We start from the raw sequence: 11,220 nt of genomic DNA, 5'->3' as shown, positions 1-11,220 counted from the left end.
TATGCTTTCCTTTATCGGTCAGAATATTGAGTACAGGAGTTGGGAGGTCATGTTGCAGGTGTACAGGACATTGGTTAGGCCACCTTTGGAACATCGCGTGCAATTCTGGTCTCCTTCCTATCAGAAAGATGTTGTGAAACTTGAAAGGGTTCCGAAAAGATTTACAAGGATGTTGCCAGGGTGGGAGGATCTGAGCAACAGGGAGAGGCTGAACAGGCTGGGCTGTTTTCCCTGGAGCGTCGGAGGCTGAGGGGTGACCTTATAAAAGTTTATAAAATCATGAGGGGCATGGAGAGGGTAAATAGACATAGCCTTTTCCCTGGGGTCGGGGAGTCCAGAACTAGAGGGCATAGGTTTAGGGTGAGAGGAGAAAGATATAAAAGAGACCTAAGGGACAACTTTTTCTCACAGAGGGTGGTACATGTATGGAATGAGCTGCCAGAGGATGTGGTGGAAGCTGGCACACTTGCAACATTTAAGAGGCATTTGGATGGGTGTATGAATAGGAAGAGTTTGGAGGGATATGGGCCAGGTGCTGGCAGGTGGGACTAGATTGGGTTGGGATATCTGGTCGGCATGGACAGGTTGGACTGAAGAGTCCGTTTCCATGCTGTACATCTCTATAACTCTATCCTGTCCAAGACCTGTTTCCACTTCTAAGATTACCTGTCACCATCCCGCTTCAACTCATCTATTTCTAAAACCCTCAACTGTGCTTTTGTTATCTCTCGTCCTGACTCGAGCGCTCCAACCCATATCCTCCAGAAGCCTAAACACATCCAAACCTCTGCTGCTCACATTCCATCATGTACCAACTCTCATTTGTCCATCATCCCTATGTTCGTTGATCTACAGTGGCTTCTGGTTTGATAATTACCTCCAACTTAAAATGCAAACCTCTTGTGGCCCTGTGCCCCTTTTATCTCTGAACCCTCTGCATTCAGTCCTCACCCACATTGTATTTTAAATCAGTCAGCTATTGACAGCTATACTTTCAGATGAATGCATTCTAATCTTTTGAATTCTTTCTCCTGGGGCTTTCCAATGCATTACGATTTCTCCGTTTCTGTGTTCAAGCTTTTGGTATGTTATGCTCATGTCTCCTGACGTGCATCTGTTTATTCTTGTTTCTTAGCATTCCTGCAAAGCATCATGTTTTGGTTTTGAAAAGAAACTGTTCCTAAGATGTGGGCATTCCTGGCAAGACCAGCATTTGTTGCTCGTTCCCTGGTTTCCCTTGAAAAGCTGATGGTGAGAGGCCAGTTTCTTGAACTGCTGCAGTCCTTTTGGGTGTGGGAACACCAACTAAACTGTTCGGAGGGGATTTTGAGCTTTGGACCCATTACCAGTGAAGGAATGGCAATACTTTTCCAAGTTAAAATGATTTTTGGCTTGTAGAGGAACTTTGCAGCTGATAGTGCTCCCTTGCATTTGTTGCCCTTGCCCTTTTCGGTGCTGAAGGTCACAAATGCTATTGGAATATGCTATATAAATGAAAGGTTGTTGGTGCAGAGGACGCAGCCTCTACAGTAATTAATTTCACAAATACAGAGCAAAACAGATGGTGTTGGAGAGGGAGGAGCAATGAGCAGCATTACCACTTGAGGGCAGTCTATCACCATGAGGGGAGGCTCTGTCTACACCATCTCAGCCATTTAAATAATACCAGGCGCATAAAAAAATAGACAAACAAAATCCCAGTCCTGATGCAGTACTGTGGACTGATGCAGTGTGAGCTGAATATGCTATATTCGCTGTGGAAATGTCAGTGACCATGGCAACCTTGCTGGTCTCCCTTTTAGGAATTCCAGTGGCATGCACACCAGCTCACAGCCTCCCACCATGGTCAGTGTGGAGTTGACTTCCCAGACTTTGCAGATAATTGAGGAATGTCAGGAGAGTGCAGCCAGCACGAATGAAATGACTGTGATCCAGTACAGGATTTTTCACTTTCTCCTTGTCAATTATAATTTTCTTCATTTTTGCTTTCTGTAACTTGGGCTCTTTGAAAGTGTGGATAATCAATGAGTTACTCTGCCTCCAGCTTAACACTCTGCACTGAGCAACCCCTCCCACATCAGGCAATCTGTCATTTTCACAGTATTCACTTTTTGCAAGAGGGGTGACTGCAAACACGGCAAGTTAGTGACGGTGAGGAGATGGAGTGCCAGGGTCTTGAGCTGACCACAGAACAGTCAATTCATAAGAGACTGGAGCAGAAAACAGTTCAACACAATACAAAGATGGCACATTAATAAGAGATGCCACAGTGAGATCCTTTCAAAGAGGACTGAGTAATTTATTCCGACTTGTTCTTCCTGACCAGACCAACTCCTTTGGCCTACAGAATAGCCTTCTCCAGATTACCTGTTGTCTGTCTGGCTGGCATTTTCCCCTTTGTTCACTGCAGGACTCCTGCAGCTGTCAACCCACTCGAAGTGCTGCCTCGACTCTGCTTTGTCTTGATCCCTGTACTTCCTTCCACGATGGGCGTTGCCTCCCCCTCTGTCCCTAATTTGCATTTTAAAAGAGGAAGGTATGCAGTTTTGACTCTTACCTGACCTGCCACACGACTCGTTTACCTTTCAGATTAGATTCCCGACAGTATGGGAATGGGCCCATCAGCCCCACTAGTCCACACCAACCCTCCGAAGAGGTACCCACCCAGACCCATTCCCGTACACTTCATTTATCCCTAACTAATGCACCTAACACGATGGGCAATTTAGCATGGCTAAACCACCTGACCTGCACATCTTTGGATTGTGGGAGGAAACCTGCACAGACAATGGGAGAATGTGCAAACTTCACACAGACTGTCACCCAAGGTGGGAATCGAACCCAGGTCCCTGGCCCTTTGAGGTAGCAGTGCTAGCTGCAGTGCTGTTAGCTGTGACTAGACTAATTAATCAATCACTCGCCAGCCCTGCCTTCCTTTCCTAAAACATTGCATTACTCTGACAGCTCCTTGCAGAACAAAGATAACAGCCAGCTTCTTTACCAACTCTCTTGGTGTTGGTGGTGTTGCAGTAAACTCACAGGACTGGTAATCTTAGAGCTCCTGAATAATGCTCTGAGATGTAGGTTCAAATTCAATCGACGACTTTCCATTGATTAATAAAACTGGAGCTGAATTGTCTGATGTCTGTGAATTGTTTTTAAATGAAGCAGATGAACAAATCTTGATTGCAGCAACAACGTTGAATATTATCTCAACTTGACATCCCCAAGACTTGGCCTCAGCCAGAGGCAGGAGGACTTCCCTGTTTTCTGTGGCTTATTTCTCTTAGCTTCAGGTCAGTGACCCATTCTATAGTTTGAAGGGAGCACCACTCCACACCAAGCAGAGCCACCCGTGACTCTTCCCCATTCTTACTGCCTGCCAGTGGTCTGTTGGAAGGATTGGAGGTTGCCAGTCTATCTGTTTGTGACGACATTGTGAACCCATCTGTGGCCTTGAATCTTGGCCTGGTAACTCAAGTCTCGAGCTCTGGCTCTGAGTCAAGCTCCAGATTTGATTTGTGCTCCAGAACAAAGCATGTTCATAACACAGCCAAAAAAAAGTTGGATTAAAGCTGTATGTTCTACAGGAGCTTGGACTCCCCGGGGCAAATGTAACATATCCATCAATCTACACACATTTCCATTCCATCTCCAATCTCCAATTCCTCTCCAAAGTGCTTAAACGTGTTGTCACCTCCCAAATCTATGTTCGTCTTTCTCAAAAAGTCTCCAATTGTTTTTTTGTTGTCGTGGTTGCATCAATAAGATATCCTTAATTAAAGTCGTAAGTTACATTCCATGTGACTGGGGGATGCTACCCTTCTCAATTTGTCTTTCACCTTTAACAAGCTTGACTAGAGTTTTTGCCTGTGTTGTCCAGTTCAGTGAGACTGACCCTCATCAATCTGCTGTTACAGTTCATTCAATCATTCAATGTAGCACCACACTGAAAGTGAGCATAGAGTCCAGGGTTTAATTGTTTCAGAAAACCTGGTCCATTCGAACTCTGAGGGTCGCCATTCCCATGAGAAACAAACGTTGCAGGCCATGGATGGTCACCATTATAAAAGAAATGGGAGCAAAAGTCTGTCGGGCCTGCTCCACCATTCGATACTATCTTGGGCTTGAACTCCACTCTCTGTCCATTTCTCTTCTCCCTTCATTCTCTGAGAGGTCAAAAAAAATCTGTCTCTAATGTTGTGGTTCTGTTCGCCGAGCTGGGAATTTGTCTTGCAAACGTTTTGTCCCCTGTCTAGGTGACATCCTCAGTGCTTGGGAGCCTCCTGTGAAGCGCTTCTGTGCTGTTTCTTCCGGCATTTATAGTGGCCTGTCTCTGCCGCTTCCGGTTGTCAGTTCCAGCTGTCCGCTGTAGTGGCCAGTATATTGGGTCCAGGTCGATGTGTTTGTTGATAGAGTCTGTGGATGAGTGCCATTGGGTCGACCTGGACCCAATATACCGGCCACTACAGCGGACAGCTCGAACTGACAACCGGAAGCGGCAGAGACAGGCGACTATAAATGCTGGAGGAAACAGCACAGAAGCGCTTCACAGGAGGCTCCCAAGCACTGAGGATGTCACCTAGACAGGGGACGAAACGTTTGCAAGACAAATTCCCAGCTTGGCGAACAGAACCACAGCAACGAGCACCCGAGCTACAAATCTTCTCCCAAACTTTGATCTGTCTCTAATATTTGCGTATACTTAACAATTCAATATAGATGACACCTTTGTAATTATTAAAAACACAGAAATAGAAAACACACACCAGATCATCAACGCCACACTCACAGGAATCCGATTCACTAGAGAGGAAGAAAAGGACAACCAACTCCCATTCATAGACGTGATGGTACAGAGAACACTGAACGGAGAATTCACCACAAAGGTTTACAGGAAAGCCACACACACAGACCATGTCCTAAACAACGAAAGCAACCACCCCAACACACACAAAAGAAGTTGCATCAAGACACTGTTCAAAAGGGCCACAACACACTGCAGCACACCAGAACTACAAAAAGAGGAAGAACACCTCTACAATGTATTCGCCAAAAGCGGATACCCCTGCAATTTCATCAACAGATGCCGAAGGGAAAGACAACGGAATGAGGACATGCCACAACCCAAAGGACTAGCCACATTACCATACATCAAGGACATTTCTGAATTGACAACCAAACTACTGCGACCACTAGGACTCATAACATCACACAAACCAACAGCCACTCTCAGACAACAACTCACCAGGACAAAGGACCTGATACCCAGCATGAGTAAAACCAATGTAGTGTACAAAATCCCATGCAAGGACTGCACAAAACACTACATAGGACAAACAGGAGGACAGCTAACAATCCGTATCCATGAACACCAACTAGCCACGAAACGACATGACCAGCTATCCTTAGTAGCCACACACGCAGATGACAACAACATGAGTTTGACTGGGACAACACTACTATTATAGGACAAGCCAAAAACAGAACAGCCAGGGAATTCCGAGAGGCATGGCACTCATCCACTGATTCTATCAACAAACACATCGACCTGGACCCAATATACCGGCCACTGCAGCGGACAGCTGGAACTGACAACCGGAAGCGACAGAGACAAACCACTATAAATTCCGGAGGAAACAGCACAGAAGTGCTTCACAGGAGGCTCCCAAGCACTGAGGATGTCACCGAGACAGGGGACGAAACGTCTGCAACACAAATTCCCAGCTCGGCAAACAAAACCACAACAACGAGCATCCGAGCTACAAATCTTCTCACAATCTTTTACCAATAATGTATTGCTAACCCTCTGATGTCGATAAATCCAAAGTTTGATAGCCCTTTGAGTGAAATAATTTATCTTCCTTTCAATCCTGAATGATCAGCCCCTTATCCTGAGACTGGGTCCCTATGTTTGGATTTGCCAATCATTGCAGTCAATCTCTCACTGTCTGTGGTATCAGGCCCCTTCAGAACCTTGTATCATCATGGAATTGCCTCTCGTCCTTCAAAGCTTCCGAAGATTTTGGCCTCATTTACTCAGTCTCTCATCACAGGAGAACCCTGCCCCCTCCATCGAAGGGACGAATTTATTGAACCCTTGACGTACAGACCTCAATGTAAATACATCTTCATTATTGGGATGTGTGTTTGGATTAATCCCTGAGCCACGTACTCAATCTGTCGCAATCTGTCCATCAGCCAGTCAAGTATAGAGGGTGAGCTATTGATGTGATTATAATGCAGCCAATCAGTAAAGCTAACTGAAGAGTGTTAGCCCCAGGGAGGATCTGTGCAATGAGTGGAGTGATGCCTGAATAGAAATAAGAAAGATAACCTAATCACACCCTCTCACAATGCTCTTTGTGCCGTGGTACATATTAAAGAGAGATAGCACCCTGCGTCTGACAGCCATCTGCAGTTTATTTATTGTTGTACTGTTTTTGTCGTAATGAGACCAGTCAAGGTTAACTCAATGTTCCCTGTGACAGCTGACTGTCTCATGTTTCCCCAGCACCCGGTTATAGAAGGTGACCAGCTGCATTTTAATAAGACTTTCCAGTCTGAAACCTGTCCACAGGAAGCAACTGATCTGTTTGCATTTGGAGCTGGTGAGTTGGTGATGTGAGCTGTTTGAATACAGACTCAGGGCTGATGAAATGTCACTAAGTCCCTGGAGTCCAGAGCCATGGCAGGTTACATATCCATATCCATCAGTCGCTCTTCCCAACTTTTTCCTCCCCATCCTGCATTCTGTTTTCCTTCAAATACTTGTTCATTTTCCTTTCAAAATCTCTGCCTCACCACTACTTGGGTAAAACATAACTTCAACAATCCACTATGAATAAATTTCCCCAATTTGCACATCAATTTGTAGAAGGAGATTTTAGCCTGGTGGTATTATCGCTAGACTGTTAGACCAGAAACTCACCTAATGTTCTAGAGACCAAGGTTCAAATCCTGCCACAGCAGATGGTAGAATTTGAATAAAATTAGAAGAAGCTGGGAATTAAGAATCTACGAAATGCCAGGGCCCAAACCATCAGGGCAAAAGCGAAGGCTGAAACATTTGCAATAATCTTCAGCCAGAAGTACCGAGTGGATGATCCACCTCAGTTTCCTCCAGTGGTCCCCAGCATTACAGATACCAATGTTCAGCCAATTCAGTTCACTCCACGTGATATCAAGAAACAGTTGGAGGCACTGGATAACGCAAAAGCTATGGGCCTTGACAATATTCCAGCAATAGCATTGAAGATGTGCTCCAGAACTTGCTGCTCCCATAACCAAGCTGTTCCAGTGCAGTTACATAACTGACATCTACTTGATAATGTGGAAAATTGCCCAAATATGTCCTGTATATAAAATGCAGGGCAAATCCAACCCAGCCAATTGCCGCCTCGTCAGTCTACACTCGATCATCAGTAAAGCATCATCAACAGTGCTATCAAGCAGCACTTGTTCAGCAATAACCTGCACAATTCTGCCAGGACCATTCAAGCTCCTGACCTCATGACAGCCTTGGTTCAGACAGGGACAAAAGAGCTGATTCCAGAGGCAAGGTGGAAGTGACAGTCCTTGACACCAAAGCTGCATTTGAGACTGTGTGGCATCAAGGAGCCCGAGCTAAATGGGAATGGGGGCAACCTCTCCACTAGCTGGCACACAGGAAGATGGTCAAGATTGTTGGAGGTCCGTCATTTCAGCTCCAGAACATTTCTGCAGGAGCTCCTCAGGATCGTATCCTCGGCCCAACCATCTTCAGCTGCTTTATAAATGCCCTTCCCTTCTTCATAAGGTCAGAAGTGGGGATGTTCGCTGATGATTGCACAATGTTCAGCACTATCCATGACTCCTCAGATACTGAAGCAGTTTGTGTTCAAATGCAACACAATCTAGACAATCTGGGCTAAGGCTGACAAGAAACATTCCTGATGAAGGCCTTATGCCCGAAACATCAACTCTCCTGCTTCTTGGATGCTGTCTGACCTGCTGTGCTTTGCCAGTACCACACTTTTCGATTCTGACTCTCCAGCATCTACAGTCCTCACTTTCTCCAAGTAAGTGACTGACTGGTAACTCTGACTATACCTAACAAAAGACAATTGAACCACCACCCCATGGCATTCAATGGTGTTGCTGTCACTGAATCTGACACTATCAATATCCTGGGGGTTACCATTGACCAGAAACTCAAGTGGATTCACCACATAAACACAATGGTTATAAGAGCAGGTCTGTGGCAAGTAACTCAACTCCTGACTCCCCAAAGTCTGTCCACCACCGACAAGGTCCAAGTCAGGAATGTGATTGAATACTCCCCACTTGTCTGGATGAGTGCAGCTCCAACAACATTCAAGAAACTTGACACCATCCAGGACAAAGCAGCCCGCTTGATTGGCACCACATCCACAGACAGCCACTTCCTCCACTCCCTCCACCACCGACACTCAGGAGCAGCAATAGTGTACACTTCCTACAAGATGCACTGCAGAAATTCACCAAAGAACCTTTAAGACAGCACCTTCCAAATCCAATACCTCTTCCATCAAGAAGGACCTGAGCAGCAGATACATGGGAACACCATCACCTGCAAGTTCCCCTTTAAGCCACTCACCATCCTGACTTGGTAATATATCAGCACACCTTCATTGTCACTGGGTCAAAATCCTGGAATTCCCTTCCTAATGGCATTATAGGTCAACCTGTAGCACCTGGACTGCCGCGCTTCAAGACAGCAGCTTATCTTCTCAAGGGCAACTGGAGACAGACAATAAATGCTGACCCAGCCAGTGACACCCAAGCCCACAAGTGAATAAAATAAGAATTATTCTCCCCTCATCACTCCTCAGTAATGATTCAAAATCATTACTGTCAACAGAACTGTCCTTTGACATCCCTGCCTGGAGACATTTCCCCCACTGAGATCATCTGGTGCTGAGAAACTGATGAGCATGGGAACAAAAGCAGGCTGAAGATCACAGAAGATAATGTGATCTGTGTTTATGGAGATAAAAGAGGCAAGGAGAGGAAATTATTATATAAAATAAAAGGAAATGCAAAAGTATGACAAATATACATAATGATTTATATATATATAAAGACAATATTAGGTTAATTATAAACAAGAACACCAGACCAAAGTAAGATGGAATTCCACTACTGGGGAAGCTATAACAATATATATATATATTTTAAAATGTAGTCAAATCAAGGGTGGTGTTGATTAGGGACCAGAAAGAGATCTTAGGAAGCAGATGACATGGATGGGGTATTCCATTGATAATTTTGCATCTTCCTGTCTTCTCAAGAAAACATACTGTCGCCCATTTAGAGAACCATTGACAAACCATTGAATGTCTATTGGCAGGAGCATTTACGACATAATTAGTGGATCTATGGACAGAGCTAAGGAGAGGTCACTGTCCTCAGGATGACAGCAATGAACTGAACCCCATGTTCTGGAATCTCCACGAACAGAATCACTGAACAAATGCTGGAGGGAACCATTTTGAATGCTATGTCATGGACAGAATGATTTAAAGATCTTTTGTTAAAGTTTCAGAGAAATGGTGTCAGAACCATGGACAATGTATTGACAATTCCACGATGGAATCATTGCAGATCTACTCACTGTGTGATGGATATTACTCTGGTTATAATCCTGAGATACACAAATAGAAAAATGTGTCAGATTGATGGTAGAATAATGGATAGTTACACGGACAAAAGCATTAATAGATTCACGGACAAAGACTTAAACACAAATTGACAGAATCATTGGCAAATCCTTGCATAGATTTGCTGTTAATTAGGAATCTGCCAGGGAGCTTTGACTACACAATATCGAAGATGTATGACATTATCATAAAGGACAAGGGTCCACTTCACAGGAAGCTCATGGCTGAAGTAAAGCAGCAATGAAAAAGAACTGGCTCCAGTATTATGCCCAGCCCCCACCATACTCATCGATGGAGCCATAGACTGTTCCATATTGCAGATCCTGAAAGACAACCGTAAACACAACCAAGTGTCAAACCACAGGGACACAGACTTCGCTAAAACTTGAAGTCGGCAGAGTGGTACACACAAGTGAAGATTGAAGCACTCCTCAAAGTCACAGATAAAGGAATGGACCCGATCAAGGACAGCTGCACAAACACATACAGAACCATAGACAAAGCAATGATTAGAGCTGCCGTCTGAGCTATCAAGAAAGTCAAAGCAATACAAATACAGTGTAGTGGAAAGTATTTTTAAAAAATGATAGATATGATGCTAACTCAGCATATGGCTCCACAAACCAAAGTTTTCATTTGTTTAGTTCTTCAAAATAGTCAACAAATGAGACGAGACAATATTAGGTTAATTATAAACAATAATACAAGGCCAAAGTAAGATGGAATTCCACTACTGGGGAAGCTATAAAAATCACATGTGAATGGACACCCGCGGCACTCCAGGATATGTGTCTATGGCAGAGGTTAAGTGCAGTATGGAACAACCCTCAAGAAAGGGAAGCCAGAAGATAATAGGAAACAGATAAAGACTGAAGGTGAGTTTAGGCATTAAGGATTCCACTTATACCCAGGTGAAAATGTTGTTGTAGCTGCTCAAGAAATAAGATAGTGCGAAGACAGTAAAGAAACTGATTAGTATGGGAATAAACAGGAGATTGGGTAGATGGGGACTCATTGTCCAATGGATTGAACATAAAAAGGAGCAAAGCAAAGGAGATTATATCCTCCTTTCAGTCTAATATTATTTAACCAGATCATGATTGACCATCTCCATCAAATCTACTTTTCCATCCTGCCCTTTTACCCTTAGTGCCCCAACATATTTTGGTCTGTCAATGAATATGTACAATGAGTAACATTCCAAAGATTCACAAACTCCTAAGTAAAGAAATTTCTCATCTCAGTCCTAAATGGCCAGGTCTTTATTCTGAGATTGTGACCCGTAGTTGAGGACTCTGCACCCAGGGAAAACAACCTCTCAATATCTATCTCCACTGAGCTCTAAGGAGAGTGTTATGGTTTCAAAGAGATCATCTCTAATTCTTCTAATGCCAGAAGTTTATTCCCCACAATCTCCCTTTGATTCAAGCCCTTTCAGCCCAGACATCAATCTAATGTCGCTTCTTACGACCTCTCTGAGACAAGTTACATACTTCCTTAAATAAGGAGACCAAAACTACATACAAACCAAAGTTTGAAA

The sequence above is a fragment of the Chiloscyllium punctatum genome, chromosome 10 (assembly GCF_047496795.1).
Source record: "Chiloscyllium punctatum isolate Juve2018m chromosome 10, sChiPun1.3, whole genome shotgun sequence".
NCBI classification, from domain to species: domain Eukaryota; kingdom Metazoa; phylum Chordata; class Chondrichthyes; order Orectolobiformes; family Hemiscylliidae; genus Chiloscyllium; species Chiloscyllium punctatum.
Note: the sequence above shows the minus strand (reverse complement) of the source record.